The following is a 27,312-nucleotide window of genomic DNA, read 5'->3' as shown; positions in this document are numbered from 1 at the left end:
GGGCTGGGGGCTGTACAGACAGTCTGCAGACAGGCGGCTATCCTTGACTCTGTCATTTCTGTGCTTCCTTAGATCTGCTTGTCCTCTGCGCTGCCTGGGGAGCCCTTCGGCTGGTAAAATGGGAGGCCTCGGAAGTCTGGTTCTTGTTCAGCATCCTTTGATTTGTGCTGAACAACGTCTACTTTTCTGATGCTTTGCAAGCAGCTTGCTGCCATCCTCTCTCTCCTCTAATGCCTTTACATCAGGAAGCCTCGGTGCACTCCATAAACACAGTTACCCTTGTTGTACAAGTGAGGAAACGGGGGCACGCATTTTACTTCTGTCTCTTTTTACAAGCGTCCCAGTTTTGGGAAGCTGAATTTGAAAGAGTAAATGCAGTTACAGCCTAATTTTCAGTAATGCTGAAACCCAGCATAAGCACCTACAGACAATGCACATTTTGGAAAAGCTCGACCTAAATCATTGACCCAAGGTCACGCAGCAGAGTTAAGAAGTGAATCCAGATGTCCTCGTGATTAGCTCCGTCTATTGGCATTCAGTCAAGTCTTCCCTCCTAAAATAAGCTTCCTGAAGCATCTAAGACTATAGTCTTAGAACTCCCTTAAATACGCAGCACTGGTAACAACCGATTTTCAAATGAAGGAGGTGGAAAAAAAACCCAATTCGTTATTTTTTCCTCAAGTGATCACTGACTGACCAATCAAAGGGCGGCTCAGAGTCATTTGATCTCAAACTTCTTCCTATAAATAAAAAAAGGAAGATTCTTCTCCCTTTTCAAACAACATGAAGAAAAAAAATGTTCTGCCTCAGTAATCCTAGACCTGAGTAACTTAATCTGCTCTCTGTTGCAATCTGTTTCCCATGTGTATCACCAGCCTGGAATTTCTGGAACTCAATACATAAGGAAGCTATTCAGAAAAAGGAAATACTACGACAAAAGGATTAGAGATAGGTCTGAACCAGATTGAAAGCCTCCCTATACCAGAGGAGAATTCAGCTCCTGATCCAGAGTTCAACTTCTTGACTTCCGCTCAAATCTCAAACCTAAAAACTGCCAAAATGACAAATTTCCCAGAGGCAGACCACCTCTGGTTCAGAGAGAGAGGAAATGAGAAGACAGGTTGAGGAGCCCCGCGGTGGTACTGCAGCAGAAGTGGAACAGCCCTAGCTGTCTGAACAGTAAAACTGCTCTATAGAATAGAATAAAGTATTTTAGTTGGAAGGGAACTACAATGATCATCTAGTCCAACTGCCGGGCCAAAAGGTAAAGCATGTTATTAAGGGTATTGTCCAAATGTGTCTCGAACACTGACAGGCTTTGGGGCATCGACCAGCTCTTTCAGAAACCTGCTCTAGTGTTTGACCACCCTCTCGGTAAAGAAATGCTTCCTAACGTCCAGCCTATGTAAAAGACCTGTGAGAAAATTATAAAAAGCTTTAGTAGTTAAAATTCAAAGTCTCCCATGCAAGCTTACTTAGAGTTTTATCTACTTATCCATTAAATGAATATCAAAGGATTCACTGCAGCTGAGCTAACTGACCTCATTTTACATCTTTGGCTTCACGCGTCCAAGTTCAAGCATAAGAAACTTCTTTACCCTCTTGGTGTGTTTAATTCTGGAGCATTCCAGGTATAATGTGCACATCAGTCAAAAGGAATTTAAACAAAGCCCTTACATTTCAAAATTTGTCTTATCCTCATTTGGCTCCGAGAATTTCAGCTGCTTGCCTTAAATGATCTACTCACATCTGCTCTCCAGCTGAGCCGTGTTCATGCCCCACTGACCTTACCGCTGCCATCTCTGTAATCTTGCAGCTGAGAATAACCAGCAATGCACCCAGCCCCTGTAAGCACCAAGAGCCTTTCAAGAAAGAGGAGGCAGAAAAGAATCAGCCTTTATATAACAGGGAAAAGAAGGATTTCAGAGAAAAACCATTGTTTGACTAAGGTGAGTAATGGGAGCCGCTCGCCTGAAGTGCCCTGGCCCAGCTCCCTTGGGCAATGGGAACTGGAGGCGTCAGCATCTTGCAGGATTATACTCCACAACGGCAGCTGGCAGATATTTTTCTAATAGAGGGCACAGCAGCATCGTTCACACTCATTTGATTCTATTTGCTGCCGTTCCTATTCAAACTCGGCTAATCCGATCAAGTTATTTCTTGGCCTGCGCCTTAAAGCTGAATAAGTAAACACCTTTCATAAGGTCTGAGCCCACTTGTTTCGAGTGTACGATTAAGGGCTGGACTCGAGTGTTATGGTGAGAAAACTCATCTCATTACTCAGAATTTCCAAAATCACTCACAGTTGTCTTGAAGTGGCTCTTTTCCATCCACTGTTTTACTTCCTGCGTTGCAAATCCATAATACGGTTGCAAAGGGTCCCAAACACCAAATGTACATTTGTGTCTCAGCTGCCTCTTTGAGCTGAGAATAGCCCATAATGGCATCAGTTAGACACTACGATGCAAAATATTTTCTGTGGCTACCAGACCTTCTCCACAGATGTCTCTTCTTGTTTACTATGAAGAAGACAGATGATAAATATAGTCAGCAAATGCATTTTGGACAAAAAGTCGTGCTCGTTTGTAGCATTTGCATTAACTAACGCTAGAAGACTTATGCAACAGGAAAGATGTTGATCCAAGTGTAATTCCACTGTTGTTACACCGAGGATGGATTTGAACTATTGAAGCTGACAAATTTCTTTTAAGAAGAACTGCTGCCACTTACTTATGTTACTGGTATTGTTAATAATATCACCGTTTGTTTTTGGGTTTTTTTTCTTCTTTAAAACACCCCCTCCCTCCTTCTCTTTCTCTTTTCTGAGACACTTTTAACTTCACATCCAATATTCTCTTTTGCACTATCTTGCCCACATCACTTCTCAATTCACTCCTCAAAGGACGGTTATTTGTTTTGAAGAATATTTAAACAATTAACTGCAATCATATTCATCATTCTGCATGGTACCGCTGATATGCGCTAGAAATATAACGAGAAAGCAAAACTTTCCTTCAGAAAGAAGAAAAGAGAAGATAAACATCCACAGATCTCTCTCTCTCTCTTATTACTTTGTTATCTTTTTTAGACTGCAAATATGTCAGTCACCGGAACACTTTCATACTAGGTCATTATTGTTGCACAAATTATGCACAAAGACCCAAGGCCTCATTCTGTCGTAGATAAGATATTCACACACGTCCTTTTTTCCCCCCCTTGCAGTTTATTTGCATGGCTGGATGGATAATCAACCATAATAACAAAATATGACTCAGCATGACTGAATGTCCACTTTGCTTTGGGGATTCTCTTTGGAGGTTTTTGTGTTGGGTTTTTTTTTTTAACTATTGAAGACCGGAAAAGATGTGTCTCTCCCAGATAATGCTCATGTAAAAAAGATTTGAGTAAACACAGAGACTCGGGGGAAAGGGAAGGGATCAAACAGCAACATTTCTGCTATCGTACCCTCAAAGAGGCTCTGGTCTCTCGCAGAGTGACCAGCGCTGCAGAGCGCACGGTCCCTCGTCACCCGCCACAGCACGGGCAGGGGGCAATTCTCACCGACGGTAGAGGACGGACACGGGACAGAGAACTGGTCATGTCCCACAAGGGTGGGGATCTCTGAAATTAAGGACATATGGTTGGGGTTTTTTTCCTCATTTTCTTAATGCTGTCTATGGATTACAATCGTGCAAGCATGCGTAAAATTTTAAAATATGCTCTATTGCACATCTGTGATGGTCCAGTACTAAGAATCCTCCTAGTATGAGTCAAAATCAAGACTACAATACAACCAGCAAATTAAATACATGGGTCCATCTCTCTCGAAGGATAACTCTCCTCTACTAAGTAAGTAGTTAATGGCAGCAGTGATGGATACTGCCACCCTGCTGAGCACCCCTGGCTGTACGGATGTGGCTGACAAGGACGGTGGATATGTGCCTATAGACATCTATAGTCCTGGGTTTCAAGTAAGAGACTGGGCCAGCTGAAAAGGCTGCAGAGGGAGATCACACCTCACCTGGGACAGAGTGAAAAGAGCACTGAAAAGCTTGGCCCTTTGTTTAGATAGATCCATTGGCACATGCCTCCTTTTTTAACCATCTGTGTAACTCTTGAAATGGCGAAAACAGTGGGATTTGTTTGTGTTTCCAGAATTAGGATAAACATGAATTTATTACCTAGGGCTTTCCTGACCAAAGCGCCTTAAACCATATATCCATAGGCTAACAATGTCCATACTGTATTTAACACAACAAAATTAGGCTGGCTGAGAAAATACACATTAAAACCAGCTGATGAAAAGAATCATACCGTAATGTACGCTCATAAAAAACACATGGGTTAAAAGGGAGCTTGTTTCTGTGATAATCTGACGACGTAATACCACCAAGGCCAGCAAGTTCCCTGACAAACATCTACGCAGCAGCATGAGGCCAGCAGCAGAAGTTAAAAACACCCATGACCTTTAGCTGGCAGCCCCAGTTTCCTCAGAATTTCACATCATGTTCGAGAGGCAAATATCATCTGTAATCCCAACCTCCTCCTTTCATGCACTGCTTTTGTGCATGTGTCCTGAGAAAAATCACAAGCAAACTATACAATCGTTTAGCCAAAACTCAAGCCGGGAAAGCATTCAATCAGGCAGAGAGAAAAGTTAACTTCCTCCTTCCTTTTCTTCCTCTCATCAGCCCTTCCGCAAAAGATCAGTAGTAAAATTCCTATCGACTTCACTGAAATGAGTATTACACCCGTCCTGATGGAACATTAAAGTTTCTTCCAAATTAATTCAGTTTTCTTTTCAGCAAGCGAGAATTGCAGAACAAACAAGAAATTAAAGCCGTGTCCTGAATTATTGCTTACGTATAGCCCGTGCTTCAGAGAGCCAGCGGGGTTACCGCGTAGCAATGGCACGACAGGGGCACAGAGCACACAGTCCCAGCTCAGCTCCCAGCCAAGGGCTGCGGCCACCACCGAAGCCTGGCATCGGGTGGGCAGGTGCAAAACCGAGGCAGAGGATGGAGGTTTTGGTGCTTGGGTCTGTCATCTTCCTACTGAAGCCAAAATCTGTGCCACGATCATGTCCCCGTGGCAAAATCTGCAGCTTTGTGCCCATCCTGTAGACAAATGCGGCACGTTGTAAACCAGGATGAAGGTGGCCGTGTTTATTAGGGTTAAGCACGTTGGGCTCTCTTCAAAGCGAGCCCCTGGTTATGATCAGTGCTGTCACAAAAGTAATCCAAAATACCCAAGCTGTCTTCTTCTACACTGAGGTTTAAATGAATAAGAAATCAAGTACAGAACCACAAAATGCTTCTCTTCAGCCTCAGAAGCTTGTTTACCGTTGCCGTAGTAGCTGAATTGCTGAATGAAATATTTACAACTATTCACGCAATCAAACTCATTTTCCTTAGGAAATAACTGATTAGGTATCTCACATCTGCTCCTGACAATGATTTAAGCCTGTGCTGATCCGTATCTAGACCTGACATGAATGTTAATGTTTCAGAAACAGTCATCCTTAATAGGAGGGTGACGACAGGCTGCCCGGGTCTGGTGGCGATTGGCTGCAATTGGGAACTTCTCTATCTACAGGTGAAGGATGACACAATCAGCCCACAATTTTCTCTAACCTTATGACCTGGGGCTTAGGAAGCCTGGCAGGAGACAGACGCTAGAGCAGAGCTTGACGCGGAATTATCTTGAGAATTATCTTCCTATCCCCGTCAAAAGTTTTTAATATCTCACAGATGTTTGCTTCCTCTCTGCAGAGCAGCAATCCTGCTCTGCCGGACTCCAGCGTTGCACGTCATCCTTCCAGCAACGTTTCACCATCAGGGCTCTTTGATTGAAGCTGCTGCAAGTGTTGCAAAGCTGGGAGGAAAATCAGCTGCTAGTAAAGCTGGTTGAAATAATTCCCTAATAAAACATGATGTTCATGTCAGGAAAGACACAAAAGTAAATTCCACATTTTTGCTCAAAAAAAATAGCTGTTTTATGGATAAACAGTCAATGCCAATGCGCTATTCGAAACAAAGAGAGAAATCTAATGTTTAGTTAATCTGATTTAATTCATCCAGCCACCTTTCTTTTCCACAGCCACCTTTCTTTTCCAACTTACTGAAGAAGCAGGAAAAAGAAGTATTTATCGCAATGGCTCCAAACTCCATACTCTTAGTTACTGCACAGAGCAAGGGAGAAATATCGGCCCCTCTCAGGTCAACTGCAAAGCTCTTCAACGTTGTGCCAAAGATGCCAATGACAAAGGTGATGATCTGTATTACTGCTCCCGCTGGCAAGGCGCATCCATTGAGATAATAGTGCTTCCCAAGTTCTGACAAGAGCAACTAGGTCAGAAGAAAACTTTTGGCAACACCTATAATCACTGCAAATTTTACTTCAAGGTCAAGGAACCAAATAAAAATGACTGAAGAAACAGAACATTGGCCTGCAAAGGACCTTGTAGAGCTGTAAATCAAATATAAACGAAGTCTATATAAGTGTCTGAACAGTAATCTCTGGAACAGTCAGGAATGCCTCATAAAAGTAGATTTCAAACACAATCCAAAGAAGATTAAGCAGACAATTCATCTCTCTCAGGACTTCCATACATCATAAATAGGCATTATGCCTTCTATGTAAAGCAGCTCATTATCTGATTTATTCACCGATATCTCTTCTTATTCAAACAACTCAAACTGGACTGTATCAGAAAATCCCAGAATAGTTTGCTCGGCACTGCAGCTTTTGAAATAAGATTATATTTATAAAATTTTACTTACTGGGCAATCAAATTCATGTTAATATAATACACTATCTCTAAGGACAATTTTTAAGAAAGATGCTATTCCAGCTGGATCACTTATTAATATTCATATGCTTGCCTTCAAAAAAAAAAATCAGAACACAGAAGTTGTTCTTTGCGTTAGTCTTTTTTCCATCCCTCAAGCGAAAGCAGAGATTCTGCTCTAGTCACAACAGCTTAGTACCAACAAACTAATCAGTCTAACACTCTACATCTTGATAGGTCTACTAATTGCCTTTTTAACTATGAATATACCCAAGATAAGGAATTCATCTCCAGATTCGAAACATGAGCCTTGGATAAGACAAAGTTCTGATTCAGGCTCATTTCTTGTTTCCAAATGATTTAGTGGCACTTTAAGTCCATTGCATTTATTCTTCTCCCATTTTAGGTAATGGATCTTTGCCCTTCCCAGACAATACACCAGGACTACTACAGAATCATACATGCTCCCCTACCATAATAACCTTCTTCTGGGACCCCCTCCTTTCAAACTCCAAATTATTTCCAGAAAGTAGAAAAAAAGGAGTTGTAGACAATTTTCCCACGTAACAAAATTTTCAGCACGGATTCCCGAATTGTGCAAACTTCCCCAAATAATAGGCTTCTGCTCCGGGCCCGGTGACACATAGATACCAGGAGGTCTTGCAGTGTAAGACCCAAGTCCCAAGAGACGCGAAGATGCCCCAGATAAAGAAAGTGATTTAGATTCACGGAAGTCCATGCTCCAGCAGAACAAGCAATGGGAATTGCCTGTCCCAGGACTGGCACCCACAGGCCAATCCATACTCCCTCTGCAATTACACAGCTCCCCATCACCGCTGCCATGCGGGAGGCAAACCCCAGAGCTTATGATGGAAAGAAAATAAAGTAACTCACTTTTTCTGTGTTGACACATTTTCTCCACTAATGACAAGGCTCAGCCCTCTGCAATAAGCAAGATTAAATAGAAAATGTCTGTGTTAAGATTAGCACAAAGAGTTTGTTTTATTAATACTTCCTACTGCGCCCCTTCCATTAAAAGCCTGCCCCAAAACGAAACCAATTTTGCCAATTATTCTATTTGAGAGAAAAAGTAAACTGTTGATATCCATCTTTAACACATGCAGAGTCAACCAAAGTCCCACCTTTTTTTTTCCGCACAGGACTCGCTTAACACACACACACTTAATGCATCACTTCATAAAATTTGGTTGGAAACAGTTTGATCGGAGTGAATATTCTTAATTTACTGTAAATCGTGCCAGTGTACATTGCACTCAGGGACAGGACGAACAGGTTTATGGTCAAACTTCCTCAGCAAGGGGTGTAACCCTCCCCAGCTATTACAGCCTCTCTAATTGCTGTGTTTGCTGTGACAAGCCAACAGCGGACCAAACACACAGCATCCTCCTCCATACATAAAAACAGATTTGCAGTTTGTGCAGTAGAGCCTTAAACAGCCTAAACCCAAGGGCTGACTCTCAGGGACGTTTATTTTTCTCTTCAGCTGATGCTCTGGGAGAGGTTCTCACTGCACAGAAGTTGATGGAAATTGAACCTTTGCCTTCATCAGGGCCAGGGTTCGTCCCATCCCCTCCAGATAAAACCTCTGCGGTCGCTTGAAAAATCTTCCTATAATGCTGCCATGTCTATGCAAAATAATTAACGGCAATGGGAGCTATTATCAGCTCATCTACCATTCATTTATTTCTCCAAAAAATGGCTTACTTAGTATGTTGCTTATGGCCAAAACTTTATTGTCCTGAAGCAATAACCACGCTGTGCTGTGCGTTAAAACAAGATTAAAGTAGGCTGAGCCCAGAAGAGAGTAAACAAACCTTATTAATTTCTTTTAAGCATGTGTGTATGCGTGTGTTTGTGGGCTGAACAGATGAAGCAAGAGAGGAGATTAGCATTTTTATGGATATGATTCCTGCCATTGCTACATACTTGAAAATCTTGCCTAAGCTCGGGCAGTTTGTAAACAAGAATAAACACACCTACAAACATCTTTGCGTTTATCACAGAATGGATTATCTATTAGTCAATCAATTAATCAATCTCTCTATACCTGGCACTCAACAGAGCACCTCACATTGACTTATAGGTCACCTATGGGTGAGGGGGAACACAAGTGGTGGGGTGACAGAGGTCCAGGGTAAGCTGAGCCGTGACCCTGCCATGGGGAAGAGGGGGGCTTGCCCAAACCCCTGCCCAGAGCCAGGGCACAGAGAGCAGCCCCGGGGGCAACTGCAGGTACAACACAGCTACCGGCCAAGCCCCGGGTACTCGGTGCTCACTGTAAAACTTCACATTTTTCTGGTTTATGCAGCAAATCCCTGAGAAGCAGCCCTGGGAGACTGAGGTCCCAGAAGCTGACGAGGGTGACGTGCAGGGTGGCATAGTCCTCCAACGCCGTGTCAGTGGTGGTGTGGGGAAGACCAAGCCCCTTGCTCTCCCCGTCCGCTCGGGACTCCTGGGTGTTGAGGACCTGGTGGGAGGGGGGCATAGTTGTCCCCAGTCCATCTGCTCCGCAAAAGGCGGGTAGCGCTACTGTTCAAGGCAGTTGTTAGCCAGTGTCACATCTTCAATCATACCCAGAATATGCACATCACGAACAAACCCTCCTATGCTCGTCTTCCTTCCACCACCATCAACGGGAGGCCATTTCCAACTGCTGATGTGTGCGCTTGGGTGTGTTTGTGTGTGTGTGTATCAGTTTTCCAAAGGCAGAGCTCCAAGGTCTTGCTCTGCCTCCCTCCCTCTTCAGGAAAGATATATTTTACAGTGTTCTCTGTGACAATGTTTAGCAAGCCTCTTGGTTACCATAGCGCTATGCACTAAAGAAATGTCGACAAATTAATCAATTATACAATTGTGTTTGCCTAAGAACACAAGTCACAGTTAGATGATTCAATGCATTTCAACAGCTCCATGGAGTTTGGTTAACACACTTCCTCTTCTACCATCTCAATATTATCCTCATCTGCACTGTCATTTTTCCATATTTCAATTTCTCTTTACAGGCAGCTTATCAGGTATGTGATCTCTGCTTCAGGCTAAGTCAAGCTGTTTTCCTTCTTGCTTGCCTGCTTGTTTTCTGTCCCTTTTTTTTTTCTTTGCTTCTCTCTTTCTTGTAATAAGATGCACATCATGCATTCAACTTTCCTATAACAGAACAGTGTTTTTAAAATTACTAATCCATCACTAATGCTTAGCAATCTCTTACTTCTTCAAGAGGTTATCCTGCACAACTTAGAGAATTTTGCTCTGACCTGCACCAGAGCAGAGCTGATTTTAAGTCCAGCTGTGCGACTTATTTTAGGAATATCAGGTGGAAAGGGAACGGTGGGGACACCAACGCCAGCACTCCGGTCTTGGAAAACAACACTATTAATGGCTACTTCACAACATCTCCTCAACCTGCCGAGGTGCACCAGGAGCCCCAGAATGTTTCCTCACATCCTACAACAAACTTACGATACACATCAGAACCACAAAAGATTAAACTGCATTGTGACACAGCAAAGGGCAAGTGAAGATCTCTGCCAGTACTGCATGTCCTTGGATCCACGCAAAAATCATGAAACAACACTAGCAGCGGATCCCAGAAAATATCCCATGAAATGCAATACAGTTACTGGCAACACAACCCGAAGGAAAAATGCCTCTCTGGCATCAAATCTGATGAACAGGTTAAACCAGGGAGCATGCCAGAAAAAACTGCAGGCAACTGTGTCCATCTAACGCTAAAAGGAGTGAGTCTCTGCAATGCACCCTCCAATGTGTAGTGCTTGAGAGGAAGGTAAACATGGGGGGGTAAAAAGATTCAAATCTACAGCAACAGGGAAAATTCATTCTTGCCTTGGCTCCCAAGAAAAGAGCAGAAGCCTTGATGCATGGGGTTAGCAGTGCAAACAAAACCAGGTCCATTCTCCTTTCAACCTTACATTAAAAATATGACTATACTGGAGACCAAAGGACTAACTCTGCAAACTTAATTTCCTATCTCCAGGAACTCTCTAATCTAATTGTATAACCTCTTTCATAAGATTATCAAGATCTATCTCAAAACTACCCTAATTGAAAGACTATTACACAACTTCAATCCTTAGGTAGGTAGAAGCTTTCTTCTAATTTCCCATCCAAACTTATTCATGACCAACTCAGACAATTTGATCTTCTGTGGATGCTATCTTTTGACTTAGTTTTTCTGCCTTCTTGCTCTTTAGTCCCACCTGTGTGGAAAAAGACCTACTGTAACCTGTCCTTTCATTTTTTCAGCTGGCCAGAGCTAACCAAATTATGCTCTTTAACCTCATACAATACAACTTCATACAACAGACGGTCCATTTGTGTAACCACATCTCTAGCCCTCCTACTGTTGCAATTTAACATTTTCTTGGCTGGGGTATCCAGAGCTACGCAAAATCCCGATGGGCTACTCCATGAGCAACGGAAAGCTCTTGTACCGACACTCCGTATGGCGATTTGTACGATGATAATATCACACTTCCCTGAATCTCTCCTATTATTTTCCTTTGATATCCAAGGATGTCATTGGTCTCCTTCACGGCTTTATCTCACTGCTTGCTTGCAGGTATCTCCTGACCAGCCAGCGCATCCACATCTCTCCCTTCTGTCACAGACAGCTGACGAGCTCCTGTTTCACACTGGAAATTCTTGTTACTGGTCTCCACGCTTAAAACTTTGCATGACTTTGCACTCGACGCTATTAAATGTCATTTTATTTCTATCACTCCGATCAACAGAGTCATCTAAATTCCTTTCATATGATGACCCGATCCTCCTCCGTATTGACAATACCTCCCAACTTTGTGTCATCCCACACAGCTCCTGGGCACACCCCCAAATCCTGCCCACAGGTCAGAGCGGCTCCGCTCAACAGGCGCGAGCCTGGTCCCAAGGGAGCGACAGCACTGATCTCTCTCCAGCCCCATGACTTTCTTTGGATACCCCTCTCCATTCAGACAACTTTTATTCACACACAACTTGTGTATCTTTTCCTTAACCAGCTCTTTTTCCACCTTTCAATTCTTGTATTGGACCACCATCGTCATTTTAAGCAATAAAGCCCCGTGGGGCATGGTATCAAATGCTTGGTTTTAGATAAATTACATTCCTGCCTTACCCCACCTAAATAATCTCTTATACAAAAAAGATGTTAGATTAGTCCAGCACAATCCATCTTTGATAGAAATCTTGTTGTAATTTAGCCTGCTTCCTCATTATTTCCATGTCTGATTATTCTTTCCTACAAAATACGTCACGAGACCCTGTACACTGCATTCACATCAGCAGGCCTATAGTTCCATGCATCGCTTTTTAATTTTTTGACTGCACAGGGGCTCCGGGTACAGGACACGAATGCTTCCCCTCTTCTGCAGCTGAAGAGCCACGGGAAAGCCTTGCTGCAAACCTCGTGCCACTGCTTTTAGTATTCCAGGACTGGGATTATTGTCACTTCTTCATTTGTCTCACTAAGATATCTGAGTTTTGCTTGTTTGCTTTCTTTCTTTTTTTTTTTTTTTTTTTTTTTAAACTTTGCTATGAATAGCTTTCAGTCTCCTGCAGATTTGTTAGTAATTACACTCTGTTCCAGATTTACAGAAGGTTCTGCTTTCATGAGAAAGTTGTGTCATTATTTAGAGACATGAGTTCTCCTTTCAGTTTAGGCACGGCTAATTTCAGTTCTGTATAAATTGACTAAGCGCAGGTTTTGGCTGAACCCAAATAAGTTCATTCGAACCAAAATAAGAATGTCCTTACGCAAGGTCACATCAGGTTAATCAAATCACTTTAAAAATGGACTTAAACTAAATTGGTGTAATCTCCGCATGTAGACAAGGCCAAAGCCAATAATGGAATATGAAGTAGGTCAAAGTCTCTCATTAATTGTACACACCTCTGCGGTTTGACTGAATCTGGGATTTCTGAGGCCAAGCAGACGCCAGCCAGCCCAGCTGGGTGCACAGCCCTTGCCGAGGCCTCGCCACCACCTCAACCTCACTTAAAACTGGGGTTCAAGTGGGGCTGGAGTAATAATAAACACGCTTTTGCAGGGCTTCTGCACAGGGGCACTCTTGGTTGGGCACACAGGCTACTGGCCAGGTGAGTCCCACTGGGCCAACGGGCACAGAGTCACTATTGCAGCAGGACAACGTGGGACACATCGAGCAGAGCATGGCCTTAGGTCAACAAAGATTTGCATGAAAGAAGGGTGTCATCCAGGTCGTAACAAATAAATACAGCTTTTGTACCTGCCTGACTTCCTTAATAGAGGTTTGGAACTGAAGTGATACAGAGGTGTATCGTTTCAATACCAGCAAAGACTGGTCCATACTATTTTGGGTTTCTATTAGGTTTTATTATTTTGGTTAAAGTCCTATTATTCCACTAGAACCCATAGCGGTTTCAGTACAAGCCTGGCTTCAGTTGTTCTGGTATAGGCACATAGCTTATTCGCCCGGTCTTGAAGGAATGAGCTACGCTGGCATCAAAACCTTTGTATCGTTACATGTGAATCTTGGGAGGTTGCGTAATTTAAGGCAAAACAATGCAACTTCTGTGCATAGACAAGCCCTAGCTCCAAACTGTAAAGACATTCTACCGATTTCTGGATACTACTAATGAGCAGAAGTTGGATTTGACATCAGTATCTCTGAAATGTAATGCTGCATCCAACACCATGAGACTTTAATTATGAACTACTCATTTTCTAATTTTAATCTTTAACCCTAAACTATTTTTGAGTACTTGATGTGTGTCTTGAACCAGCGAAATAATTTAATACAGACGTAATCTGAGTGGCTAAACCCAGGAACCACCACATCCCTTACTGCCAAATTTCACTGAAGTTTGCAGTTTATAAAAAAAAAAAATTCAATCCAATTTTACTTTTTCCTCTAGATCAAGTAAGTCTAATCCACAGTTCTAAATGAACAGAATACATGAGCAGTAAGCAACCACTCCTAAAGCAGTTTGCGTTTTTCCTATTCCATCTTCCAGAAATATTCTGAAGATTCAGTGGTAAACACGTTTAGCCCAAGAGATACGAATGCCTCCCTTCCGTACAAACTTCCACTTTTGGCTTAACTCTCTCCAGCTTCCTCTCCTCATTAGTGCTTTCTGCATTTGTCAGAACTTCGTCAGCCAGAGCGCTGTCGTTACGGCGCATCAGTGCACGGGGTGCTCCGCTCCTCCGCGATGCATCACTGACACGCTGGTTTACTCCGATCAGCACGTTACAGGAAAATTATCTTTTTTTTTTTTCTTTTTTTTAATACAATTTCTAGAAAACCAAAAAATCCAACTGTATTTTTCTGACTGGCTAACTATGGTGAGGCATTGCAGCCTAGGAAGTTTATAAAAATTACACAAATTCCCAAGCAAACCAGCGCATGTTGTAGTATGTTCAGTACAAGGGGTTCACGCTGCATACTCCTGAAAGTACCTGCTGCTCCAAACAACATTGGCAGGACTTAAGAAGACTGTAAAGCCTGTGTATCAAAACATGAAGAGCTAGCTGGCTCTTTAAGGCAAGTTCCCATTTCCAGAGCTAGGGATTAGCGAGTAGCGATCCAGCAAAATAAGGAGAGGGGAGCACCCTCATTCTGCCTAAAAATGAAGTGACTCCTGCCACTTTCCCATCTATACACCAGAAGGTCAGGTCCCATCAGTTAAATCAGCACCCCTGCTTTCACTGCACACGACAAAATAAACTCAGGCTAATAAACAACCCTGCCCTCCCAGGTTATACTGCAGCCTCGCAGGCGGGCAGAGCACGGGACATTTTAACAGCTTTGATTTCATGTACGTTATCTCCAGGGCCGCTCCCCTCCTGAAGAAGACAACTTCATTCAGTGCTAGTTGGCACTTCGGTGCCAGTTCTGCCCCTAAAATGGAACTGGTCTGCTCGACTCCTCCAAAATCCACTTAGGAGGGACCAGCTTTGCAGATGGCTCAGGAGCCTCCCCCTGCCTTTGGGGACTGTGGCATTTTACAAAGGACGAGTGCTCTCTAAAGTGCATATGACACCTCGTTTATGAATCAGGCTGGGCTCAGCTTTGAACTGTGCTTCCAGTGCAAGCTACCCAGAGCAATTGGTTTGCAATTTCTGCCATGACGGACCAAGGCTTGGAGTTATCATTCACAAATCCACGGCTGAAACACACGGGGGGCTTTCAAAGCCTTCATAATTCCCCGCTTATAATGTAAACAGTCTGTAAAATCAAATAACACGATAACCCTGGTGGGAGGTGTAACTTTTCAACCTGGATTTCAGATGCTATATTTAGGCACAAGACTCAGTTTGGAGGTTTTTCTCCCCCCATCGTGTTTTCAGCCAAACACATTCCCAGAACGACAGAAATTCAAGACAGAACGAGAAAACCGCCATCGGGCCCCGTTTTAGCCCCCAGCAAAGCGGTGTGTGTCCCCCCCCAACCTCAACACCCCGCAGCTCTCGGTCGTGCTATTCCCGGGCCGCTCCGTAACCCGGCGTCCGCGGGCACCTGCGGGGCCGGGATGAGCCCGGTGTCCGGCCGCGCTCCAGCATCCCCGGCCCGGGAGCCGCGGGGGCAGCACCGGAGCCCCCTCCCCGCCTCACCTCTCCACCGGGAAACCCACCGGGGAGCCCGGGCTGCACTCCCGCGCCCGTCCTCCCGACACACGGGATTTTTTTTGGGGGGGTGGAAATCAGACGACTTAAGTTGGCGGCTGTAAATTTTCCTCTCCAAAACTTAATTGGGACCGGTCCTAGAGGTGTTGGAGGAGGACAAGGCGAAGCGGCAAATGCTCTTCCCGGGGCACAGGGCAGCCCGTCCCGCCGCTCCCCCCCGAGGGGCACCCCCCCGTCCCGCACCCCCCCCGCCCCGCGAAGGGTCCGCGGCGCCCGCGTCCCCGCCGCAGGGGGGTACGTACCGTGTCGGAGGATGCGCGTCCCGCAGCCGCTCTCAGTGCCATGCCCAGCCCCGGCGCGGTGCCCCCCCGGCGCCGGGGGTTACCGCCCGCCGCGGGGTCCCGCTGCCCGCAGGAGACATGGCATGAGGGCGGGCAGGGCTGGCGCGGTGGGGAGGTGGGTGGTCGCCCGGTGGGTGCGGGCTACCGGCGAGCTGCGGCGGGACTTGTGAAAGTCGGCGATTGCGGCGGGCGGTTGTGTAACGCGGCGGCGGGCTGAGCCCGTCCCCCCGGCACTGCACAGGCGCGCTCCTCCTCCCCTCCCCGCCGACACCGGGGCGGGCAGCGCCGGGACGGAGCGAAGGACGGGCGCAGAAGGGGCGCAGCCCGGGCAGGGCAGGTGGCGCCGGTACCCTCCGCCGGGAGGAGCCGGCGGAAAGTAGGTCAGCGGCACCGGCAGCGAGCCCCGGGAGGGCTCGGCCGCGGAGCCCGGCCGGCACCGGCCCTTCTCCCCTCCCCTCCCCTCCCTGGGTTTCGCCGGGCGCTGCGCGGGGGGGAGCGGGGCGGCGGCAGCGCGGCCCCGCCGTTCCCGCTGCCCCGCCGGGTCCCGCAGCCTCCCTGCTCTCCCCGGCAGTTCGGTTCGGCACCAATTCCATGCCCGACACGAGCAGCGCTTTGACGGCATTAGTCATCCCATGCCATGAGTCACTGATTTAACATTTGCTGCTTCCTTCCTCATACGACTTTTTTTTTTTTTTTTTTTTCTTTCATTCTTTCTTCCCTTTCTCTCCGGTAATTATTTTCCCTCTCCTCAGGGACAGTGGGCGCCCGCGACATCAGCCGTGCCCGGCTCCGGGCGAGGAGGCGGCGGGTCCCGCCGGCCCGGCCGCGGTAGCTCCGGAGGGGCGGAGGTGGGGCCGCTTTTCACTCGTTTATTAGGTAATGCTGATTGCCGGGGATTTGATTTATGCTTCTCCTGTCTCTGGAAGCAGTAGATACCAAAAGCTGTGGCATCAAGGCTGGCCTGTAGCTTTCTCCTTTCTCTTCTCAAGGTACTGCTGGGAGCGGATCAGCGCTGGCTGGGGCGCTGCAGTGGGAAAAGCACGTTTTATGTCACCATTGGGGTAACCTGGGGGAACGTGGGGCTGGGGACATCGCTTGGGTCCCTGCCCCACGCCCCAGGGTGCTGCAAGCAGCTGCATCATGTAATCCCCTTCCAAAACTGAGTGAACTCTCTCTAACTAACAAGTTAGATATTTTGGGTGGGTGTTGGTTTTGGTTCTCCCTCCCCTCCGCCCCCCGCCCCAACGCCTCTTGGAAGGCTGCTCCTCAGCCTGTGCAACGCTGGGAGATGTGCTCCTGCTGGAAGCACATTCCTGCCCAGTAGCCCTTTCTCACAGCTGGCACACCTGACCCCTGGCTTTTTTTTGGCTCAGCCAAAACTCCTGTTCTTCTCTTAGCCTTCATTCTGCTGGAGGAAGGGGGCAGGCAGGCAGCCCGCCTCTACGGCCCTGTCCCCCACACAAACCAGTTCCCCAAAGCACAGCACAGGGGACAAAAGCAGAACCTAAGGGGGACAGTGGACAAAAAGCTTTGCTATGAGGCGTTTAATATAAACCTGATGCCACTGAGGAAAGGGAAGTGACATTGTTATAGCAATAACCCTGAGGAACATCAGCCGTTATTGATACAGACAAGAGAAAGGGCACCTCTGCACACAGTTAATATTTCTTATTTTCTTTCTTATCGGAGGCAAAGCAAATAGCGTGGTTGTGATGACTGCCACAAGTGGCAAATCTCATTTTCCCACTGAGAGCAGGTTTTTGAGGCACGCAGCCTCATCATGCAAAACACAGCAACCCTTCCCTCCTTCATGTGGGAAAAATCCTTCTTGCCCTCTTTTAGGCAAGGTACAAATAGGTATTGAATGCGGTGTTTCTCTCCTTTTTTACTTGAGTTAAGGTGTGTCTCTGCAGCCTGCAGTCACTCATGCGAGTGACGGTCACTGAGAGGATGGCATTGCCCACGTATGTGGGCATGGAGATACACATTTGGGGAGTTAGATCAGGAATAAAGAGGGTACTGCACTCTGCAGCTGAGGCACGTAAGATTAAGCACCCACAGACGGATGCTGTGGGCAGCACAGGCAGGATGTGGCCCCAGAGGGGCTGGGCTGGGGCTGGGGCAGGTCTCCCCGGGAGGCACCAAGTGCCACAGCCATTGCCCCGGGTTGTGCTGGCACTGCCTGGCCACGTCTGCACCTGGGACACTTCCACGGCCACCCCCCATCCTGTGAGCCTGGCAGCCACAGCAAACAGCGTCAACGCTCTCTTCTAATAAAGCAAACCACTCAGAAACGCCACTTTACATGTTAATTGCAATAACATGATTTTCTGAGCAGAAATCATGTTCTATTTGAAGTGTTTCAATCAACTCCCCTGCAGCCCCTGGCAGGTAGAGACAGCAGGCTGGGCGAGTGCAGGGGCTACTCTTCCTATAGCAACGCTGAGAATTTTCATGTCAATGACTTTAATTATCTCGTTTAGAAGAACACGCTCTCCACTAAGATCCTTCAAAAAGTTAAAGAAGAATAGGGAAACAGACATTTCTGACAAGAAAACCCTCACACGTTGCTCAGCAAGCTGCAGCGTTGGGCAGCTTTGGCTGTACTCTGCGATGGTTGGCATAGCCTCAGAATTGTTTATATTATTAGGTTTTAACAATGCTGTGTTGCAAAGACACGCCAGCGGCAACAAAACCAAGAGAAACCCGGGTTTGGCCAGAAAATAAGAACAGCAAAGAATACGTATATGCACATATAAACCAGCCGGTGTCTGCTGCACTCACCCAGTGCACTGGAGAATCCCGCAGCCTGGCAGGCACTATGAAGGAGTAACATAATTAAATGAAGAAATGGAGAGATAGCTTGAGCTGTATTTTGCAAGATCACACTCCCGTGCACAACCTTTCATCTGGAGCAAAGGGTTGTCCAAACTAGCCTTTAAATTACATACTGCAAAAATCCATAGCCAGGAAATGATTGCGTTGCGCGGTGCTAAACTGAGAACCAGCTCCGGTACCGGATCAGGCACCTCAGCCTCGTCTCACTCCGGAGTGTGCCCAGAAATTCAACGTGATGTTCTCGCTTTCCACGCAGCAATCCCAACTGTGAGGCTTGGGATAATGCCAACGAAAAGGAAAGAGAAGAATAGAGGCAACAAAGCGAAAAACAAAAAAAACCCACCCTTGCCTTGATCCGAAGAGGCTGGCTCTGCGCAGGTTCCGCTGGGAGCACGGGATGCGGCGGCGAGGGCAGGGATGGAGCGGAGGAGCCCACCCAGCCCTGCCATGGGAGCGTGCAGGCGAGGCCGGCGGGAGCCCAAGGCAGGGACACGGCGTTAATTGTGTCAGTGCTATTGCACAACACTGTTGCCTTGACACTGTGTCATGTAAAGATTTTAAACTGCCTCTTTATTAGTCATCCTCTATTCATTTTAATTGTGCCTGATAAACAGGGCCGTTTCACCTTTGTGTTCTGGTGTACGCACTTATCTTGCGTATTTATATCACCCAAGAGACTTTCAGTCCTTCACTGCAGGGCTGTAGATGCAGAGGAGTGTCGAGGCATTGCCATCGCAGCCCGCTGGTGATCTCACACGTTTGCTTGCTCCTTTTTCAGCCCTCTGCTGTCCCAGCGTGGAGATCTCCACTGGTCCTTGGTCCTGCCACTGAAAATGTCCGGGCAGAGGCTTAAGTAAATGCATGGGAACCAGCAAGAAGGGATAGGCTGATTGAAACACACACTTGATTTTTTTTCAGGATCAAGTGCTGTAGGTGTGTGCTTAACACCACGGGACTCGCTTTGATCTTCTCCGAGGACAGAATTTTCTGTGGATTAAATTCTTGCCTCTGAATTATGGTATTGGTTATTTAACAAAATCAAAGTTGGGAGATGAATACATAATTATTAGATTTAAAGTAAAGAATATAGTTAGAGGTTTCTGGAATATTTTAGTCACATTTACTTGCAACATAAAAATATAATGTGGAAGAGTTTGCCTATGTGAAACTCTGCCCCTGCAATTCTTTATCTATCCTTATGTTTGTGAATTCTAAAGTTTCATGGAAAACTCCTGGAAACGGCAGTGCATTTTCCCTTCTGTGGTACTGTGACCTCCTCATCCTGAACACCCCCCCCCGGCTTGTGGTGGGGAGAAGGAAGTGCATTTTGGGCAGGCACAACCCTGCCACCTGTACGAGAACCACAGTCGGCTTCACAGCAGCCTCTCCAGCCCTGGAGCACGGCTGGCATTGCTGCCACACTGCGGGGACCCGGCTTAGAGCTCACATCTCGGCTTCAACCAACACCCTGCAGTTGCTAGAGTCCTTCTCCCTCTGGAGATGCATCTGTTCTCTGGGATAATACAGTTTCACCTTCATTTCCCCCCTTTAAAAAGGACTCAAAAATAAAAGTCAGGTTTGCACCACAATCATGTGAGAAGATGGGTAAAATCCCATTCTCATTTAAGTTCAGAAAAAGGAACGGAAACTCCATTAAAGGCAGAGCAAAAACCACATTTACTCCAGTGTGAACAGGATTTCCCCCCCAGCATAAAATCTTGCATCCCTGTGGGCTGGAAGGAGCTGCTTGCCGTCCTACCCAGCATCTTTGTGCGCCACTTCGAATCTTTATGCAACTGCTTTAAAACAATTAGAAATATATATGAGTAAATCACCATTTAGGACAAAATTCCACCTGAGCTTTTGAGAACCAACTGGAATATTTTCATTTCCATCATCCAGCACCTTATTTTGTAGTAAACGGTTTAAAATGGTTCTTGCTGAGGCAAGATTGGTATCCAAATTTTGTGAGTATCTAAGGCCCTGTGTTTCCTTGTGCTGGAGTAATAGCATGGCCAGATAAATGTATTTATCTGAAAAGCTGAGAGGTGCCCAAGTCAGAGATCTGGCCAGGAAAAAGAGTAAAAGAATATTTTTAATGTGGCTGATCACACTTTCAGCGATAACTACTATTTCTATAAAGGAAAAAGTGTTCTCTGTTAACTGCAGTAAAATATTCTCTGGTAAGTATTCTTGTGATCTGTTGTTCTGCCTAACTCAAAGAAGTGGGGGAAAAAACTTGCACGAACAAGGACATGGCTACCTTCTTCTGCCCATATCCTTCCATGAAAGCATATACTGTCTCTGAAGCTCTTTGACCACATTTTAGCTCGATCCCAAAGGATAATGTACCTATGAATTAATTTTCTTTGATGCTGGGTTCATATCTGCTGAAGACAAATTCAGGCTGCTGCATTTAAATATGGGTTAAGTGGGTACAGGCAATAATCACCTCTGATTAGTATAATCAGCTACTGAGGGGCCTCATGAACAGAGACATAAAATAGAAACTTAATAATAATTACGTTAAAAGCCCAAATTCCCCTGAATTCAGCAGTGAGAGGACAAATGGGCAGAGGGAGCACCAGGCAACGGCAAAGGCGTAGTATCACCCATGGACGAAGGCACTGAGGAAGAATGGGCAAGTCAGTGCAGAATTACTGCCCATCATCTGCAAGTGCGTCCTTCCTAATGAATCATGGTTGTTACTAATTAGCGCATTAAATCTACATTGATAAACAAGGGTATTTCATATTAATATTTCTGCTGATGCTAGGCTTTATTCATACAAGGTGGTAACACTTTATATCTTCTCTCTGGTCCTTGCCCGTTCTTCGTTACTTCATCCCATACATAGCAGTTGGGAATTCTGCAGGTCAACTATTCCTTGCACTGAAAAGTTTCCACTTCTCCTCTCTGGCCTTTACCCAGAGCAAATGCAATGTTAACAGTGTCATCTGATGGAATTTTCAACATCATGGCTTAGAGCAGCAACGGCTGACTCCAAGACAAGAAGGAACATGCTCCTGGCCAAACGCAGCAGAGAGGAAGCTGTCCTTGTCACCTGATCTTCCTACTATAACCCAGGGTCTGACCAGGCCGCCGAGTTGCAGATGTGGGTGACAAAGGACATGTGTGTTGGGAGGGCCCACCAGGCTGTGCTGGGACCAGCTGCCTCCATCCACACCTTCCCGCCTGTCTCCCAGATACTGACATTCACCTCCTGTGCTCTGCCTGGACTGGTCTGCAGCCAGAGGGCTCCCAACTACATCCTAATCTTCTTCGGAAACTGGGACGGAGAGTGGCATTAGGATGACTGTGACCTGCAGGCACGGAGCACTGCAGTTCCTATGGCCTTGCTGGTGGGGAGACCTCCCTCTGCAAAACCACCTGCAACGGGGTGCTGAGCGAAGCTATTGCCTGATTTTAATTTGTAAGGAAAGTAAAATTTTCCTCTCCAAGGCAAAGTGACCTGCGCGGTCCTTTGCCAGCTTTGCAGCTTGTACAAGACCAAGATGACATGAAAATCAAGACTATTGAAGACCGTGGCAGAACCCAGTAGACAGCAGATAGGGCGTTTGCGTTTAGAAGACCTCCCGATTGGCAAAGACTGAAAAAACAATACGCTTATCTCTGTGTACGTATCTGACACCATGCAAACTCCCTCACCACAAACAGTTGCACGTACTTAACCACCAAGGAAAGACCGGGCATAGTTTGACAGTCAGCCAAATTAGAAATGTCAAGCAGCGGCTTCTTAAGCACAAGCTGTGCCAGCGGTTCTTTAGAAGAACCGAGCAGCCTGATTGTCTCGAGGGACCACTGGCAACACAGCCCAGATGCTAACAAGGACAGGAGCCCCGAGCACAAGCCCCAGGCCACAGCTCTCCAAACACCTCCCTTAATGGTCTTTTAGGATACACGGGAAAGAAAACAATGCATGTCCTTGATCCCAAGTGCACCAAAGTCAACAGAATTCACAGGTAACTTCCACTGTCTTCCTTCTACCTTCTTCAAAAACGCAGAAACCTTCTAAATAAATTCATGAATGCATAAAACAAGTGGCCTGGTAGTCAGCAGAGATTGTACCCTGGGAGCAGGACAGACCGAAAGCATCACGTGTTGCTGATGCTGTGCCGCTGTGCTCATACCTAAACAGAAGCGAGTTAAAACGCAAGTCTGTGAGACTTTATCACTGTGTTTTGCCACTGAATGATACTGAAACGTGTCAAAAAATATTCAGAACTGTGTGGGATGTTACCGCACTCTCTACTCACAGAAATGCACTTGGTTTTTCTGGGCACAGGGGAGGTGCTGAACACCATCAGCGAATGCACTACGACGCTGGAAACTACTATTATATGACAGATTTTTGTCTACGAGCAGTGTTGCAAAAAGTCAGTCCTAATAAGCGGAAACAAACCCTTGACTGACCCGATGAAATCAGTTTTTATTATGCAGCTGTAAGTGACTGATCGCCTTCTTATGTGTCTATGGAAAATGAATATGCAAGACAGAATTTGCTCATCTAAGCAGGAGTATCAAGGTCAGTTTTGGTCAGCGCTTGTGAATGAGGGGCTGGGAGTGAAGAGAGGAGCTGTCTAATGCACGTGCTCGTCATGAAACTCAGGACACATTTTGAAGAAGCACGACCTTTGGGAAATGGACTGGAGTTTTTTTTTTTCTTTGGACAATTTGTCTCTTTTCTTGGCCTAAATATGGGGGTGACCATGCGAGCAGTTAAGTACTGCCAGCCTTCTCATCCTGACCCCAAGACCTTCCATCGCGCCCCTGACTGTCTTAGCAACAGATCCCGCTGGTCCTCTCCACATCAAGAAGCCCTTTCTGCCTTCTTCCTCCAGAGGAGCATCCACCTTCTGTGGCCAGCCAAGCAGCACCTTCCCAGCACATTTGCGGGCAGCCAGAGGAGCCCGAGGGGGTTCGTTGCAGAAAAACGGTTCCTAGTTGTTTTGCACTAACTGACTTTTGTCCAGTTGCAGTGTTTCTCACGGATGCCACCCACCTTTGTACCCAATTTTGCGTTCAGCAGAGTATACAAACAACATGGTTCTGCTCTTCTCAGAGCACTGCAAACCACTGTTTAGGACAACGTGGACTTACAACAAATTTCTTTTGATTAAAGCGAAAGACTGTCCTGCTTTGGAGCATCATTGCTTTGGAGCATCATTGCTGCTCTAGTGACATCTCCCAGCTCCCCCCAGTTTTCATCCTCCCCTTGTCCATTTAATACACCTGACCGCCCTTAATGCTGGTGGTGGTGCTAGTTTGCAGAATAACAAGTCATTTCAACTGAGGAAAAACAAGAGACAGAGACTCCAAAAATAAACGAAAAAAGTGCGTTGTTTCCTGTAGAGCTTCAGTCCTTTCACTTGCAGAACTTCGGCTGACCCGCATTAGACAGCACTTGCACAAAGTGCTACAAAACCAGCACTCACTGCGGGTTTGCTGCCCTGTCATCATCTCCTTCGGTTAATTCAGACACCAGTAGTACGTACGTGGCGCAGATAGTGTCACTAGCATAGCAACTGGTGGGTGAATCATAACGAAACTATGAAGAGGAAACATGTCACAAACCGAAGGAAAAGCTTGCTTTTCAGTGAAGTGTTTCATCTACAGGAGAGTGCTCAAGTGAAGGATGCCGATGAGAGAATTAACTTGTGCCCTGGTCACTTAATGCAGCTTTTTATGCAGTTATTTACCGGTCCCGTTGCTATGGGAAATATGAATACTCGCCATGACAACTACGGCAGAGCGTAGAACAAAATCCACTTCACACAGAGCATCTTCTTATAGAACCGCTCCCATTCATGCATCCTACCAAATTCCGTGTCCTTGAGAGCAATTCAGGGTGGGGTTTTCAAGCACAGTGGATTAATTCTTCTGCATTTTTACAGTGGGATATTGCCTGGTGTCTAGTATTATTTATTACTTAGTTCTTACACAGCCCTTTCAGTGTTATATCTGAAAGTACTTTACAAAGGTAATCCTTAAAAACAAACAAAAAAAATACTCTGCTTATTTTACACATGAGGAATGTGGGCAAGAAATTTCCCATAAGGCCCCACCGCGCAGCAGTATGAGCATTGGCATTTACACCCGTGTCACTTGGGCCAGTACTTGAGGGTAAGAGGATGAGGTGGGATGATCCCCTGCACTCTGCAGCCAAAATCTGCACCACGGGGACCGAGCGGCTGCTGGGGAAAACTCCTGTAAGCTCGGCGCATCCCTACCTCTGATTAAACAGGAGCAACACACCACGCTGCTCTCGCTCGAACCCTGGTTTGTGGTGTGGCCAGGCGGCAGCTGGCTGCGGAGGACCGTCCCCCGTGCCAGCCAGCACGCCGCAGGAAAAGGGTTGCATTTGGACCTCCAACATTTTGGTCCAGAAGATGCTTCTGGAAACGTCTTCCCTGGTTTGCAAGGAGGCATTACGCATGCTGCCGCAGATTCAACTTCTGCAGACTGCACTAAAGCACGTGCTGTCCTTGTTTTGTCCACCCTGGTCAACCCGCAGCTCCAAACACCCTGCGAGCCCCCACTTCGCTTGGGCAGCCGAGCTGCCTCGTGCCAAATCACACCTGGTCAGCAGGGCAGAGAGCCACCGCTTCCCAGGCACCGGCTGCGAGCACAGCGCAGACACCGCTAAGGTAGATGGCCGGGGTGCGCTTACTTTATGAGATGAACTCATTGAAGCTCTGTCCTGCCTTGGCCACTAGTGGAACATGGAGTTTTCTGAAGTTATTTACCTTAAAATGGTTTCCGGAGGGGGAAAAAAAGCCCCCGACAAATGTTGATCAAGAGTTATGAGTAACCTGGAACACAAAGAATGTGCTCAGAGAACATCTGTGGCTGAGAAAACCATTACCAACCCAGAAGATCATCATTCTGCCTATTTACCTCTTAACCTTGCCAGACATGTTCAAAAGTGCATAATAAGTGACATCTTTCCTTTATCACAAGGTTTAGCCTAGAGGGAAACACTCTCTTTTAGTTACCGACGTTAACCATGTTGCTTTTGGCATTGGATCTATTTCCCTACTTTAAAAAACATCATTGACAACTTTTTTCCACTGTTTAATTTGTGCAGTCACAGTAATTAAATATGAATCTTCAAATATTGCTTGACATATTGCAGATTTATCATCAGTGAAACAGTCTTCTGCACATTTCCATAATTGCTGCTGTTCAGAGCAAAATGGTTAAGCACTGAAAGACTGACAATTTTCTCTTTTGGTTAAGTTCTCATTTGCTTGCCCTCTTGGCAGTGCTGTGCAGCCGTTTCATTTCATAATTAAATTATTTTCCATTCGCATATGGAAGCAATAGTTTGCTTTCCGATTTTTTTTAATTTTTTTTATTTTTTTTTCATTTTACATTGTTTCTGAAGATGCGTAATCCAATAGGTACTGCAAGGAGCCAACATATCCTTTAACAGCATCTTATGAAACACTTCATGTGCTGCCCTGGCTAAGTAACAGACAAATATAAATCCCATAGATATTTCCTACAACCATAGAATGGTTCGGGTTGGAAGGGACCTTAAAGATCTAGTTCCAACCCGCCTGGCGCGGGCAGGGACACCTCCCACTTTTTTTTTTTTTTAACTTTCCTTTTTTTTTTTTTTTTTTTCATTTGAATATAGTGGCCTTGGTGGCCCAGAAAGAGTTTTGCCTGACGGGTGGCTTTAACCCTTTGTGCTTCTGTGGGTGGGGAATTTTGCCAAGAATTAACAGTGACTTCAGGCCTTAGTTTGGATTTTTTCTTTTCAAAAAAACCCATTTTTTGGATGGGTTTTTTCCATCTCCGTGCTGAGCGCTTTTATATCATGACTGCCCGCCATCTCTGCGTGTTTTCTTAGAAAGGACAGAGACTTAACATTTCCTGAACAGAGCAGTTTTGCAGTAAAGAGGAAAGATGAAAGGAGAAGTAATTTTTGGGACCCATAAACCCCGGCAGGAGCAGGCTGGGTGATTTCCACGTCTCAGACAGTGCTGGGGCGAAGCGCTCCCCATCCCGACTCCCCACGCAGGCGGCTGGCGAAGTGTTACCTGTCTGTCAATCGTGCTGTTACACAAGCTGTCGTAATAGCCTCTGCTTAACTGTTCACGCAGTATCTGCTCAGAAACCCTTCTGGCTGTCTTCCCTTCGGTAAATAAATATGTAGCTTCTTGTGAACAAAGCCTTATCAGATTGAACAAGCCTCTTGGGAATGTCTGAGGTATGCGAGCTAGTACAAAAAAACTGCAGACAGGTCGAAATACTTGAAGTGATGAGAAGCCCCAGTGAATTTTTTCACTGAAAATCAGGATTTTGTTCTAGGGGCCAGTTTACCTCCACTCCATGTCGAAGATGAGAAAGGAACAGGCCGCTCCTGTTGCACGTGCCTTTTGTAAACCCTCAGCAAGCACAACTGCCCGTGTCTCACCACCCCGCTCTTTCTGGGTGCTCTCGGGTGAGCCCCGGCATGGATGCTGCAGTCACTCCTCAACACATCTGGTGGACGGTGCCGAGAGCCAGGTGCCTCCAGGGAGAGTGGTGGGACCAAAGGAGAAGAGGGGTTGAAGACATGACCACTTCATCAGGAGCGAGCAAGGAGTTTTGCCCAGCCATGATTAGACACAAGCTTTCAGCTGCCTGGGACCTGCTGCTGGTGCCAGAGATGACCTGATTCAACCAGACCTGCA

The 27,312-nt window shown here is 46.2% G+C and overlaps 1 protein-coding gene across 5 annotated transcripts in view; it reads right to left on the bottom strand.

The window, feature by feature from the left end:
* Positions 1 to 27,312, bottom strand: part of PASD1 (PAS domain containing repressor 1) — a 110,079-nt gene that overhangs the window by 43,509 nt on the left and 39,258 nt on the right. For 3 of the 5 annotated variants that reach the window (XM_063347495.1, XM_063347500.1, XM_063347498.1), the window contains exon 1: positions 15,731 to 16,311. The exons of 1 other annotated variant lie outside the window; for it this stretch is intronic. The gene's annotated coding sequence lies outside the window, so the exon portion shown is untranslated. Of the gene's footprint in view, positions 1 to 7,684; positions 7,733 to 15,730; positions 16,312 to 27,312 lie in introns of those variants that run through there. One more of the 5 variants, XM_063347496.1, reaches the window with a different exon arrangement.

Source organism: Chroicocephalus ridibundus, chromosome 9, assembly GCF_963924245.1.
Source record: "Chroicocephalus ridibundus chromosome 9, bChrRid1.1, whole genome shotgun sequence".
In the NCBI taxonomy this organism is placed as follows: Eukaryota; Metazoa; Chordata; class Aves; order Charadriiformes; family Laridae; genus Chroicocephalus; species Chroicocephalus ridibundus.
The sequence above is the reverse complement of the archived record's forward strand: the minus strand, read 5'-3'. Positions and strand labels throughout refer to the sequence as shown.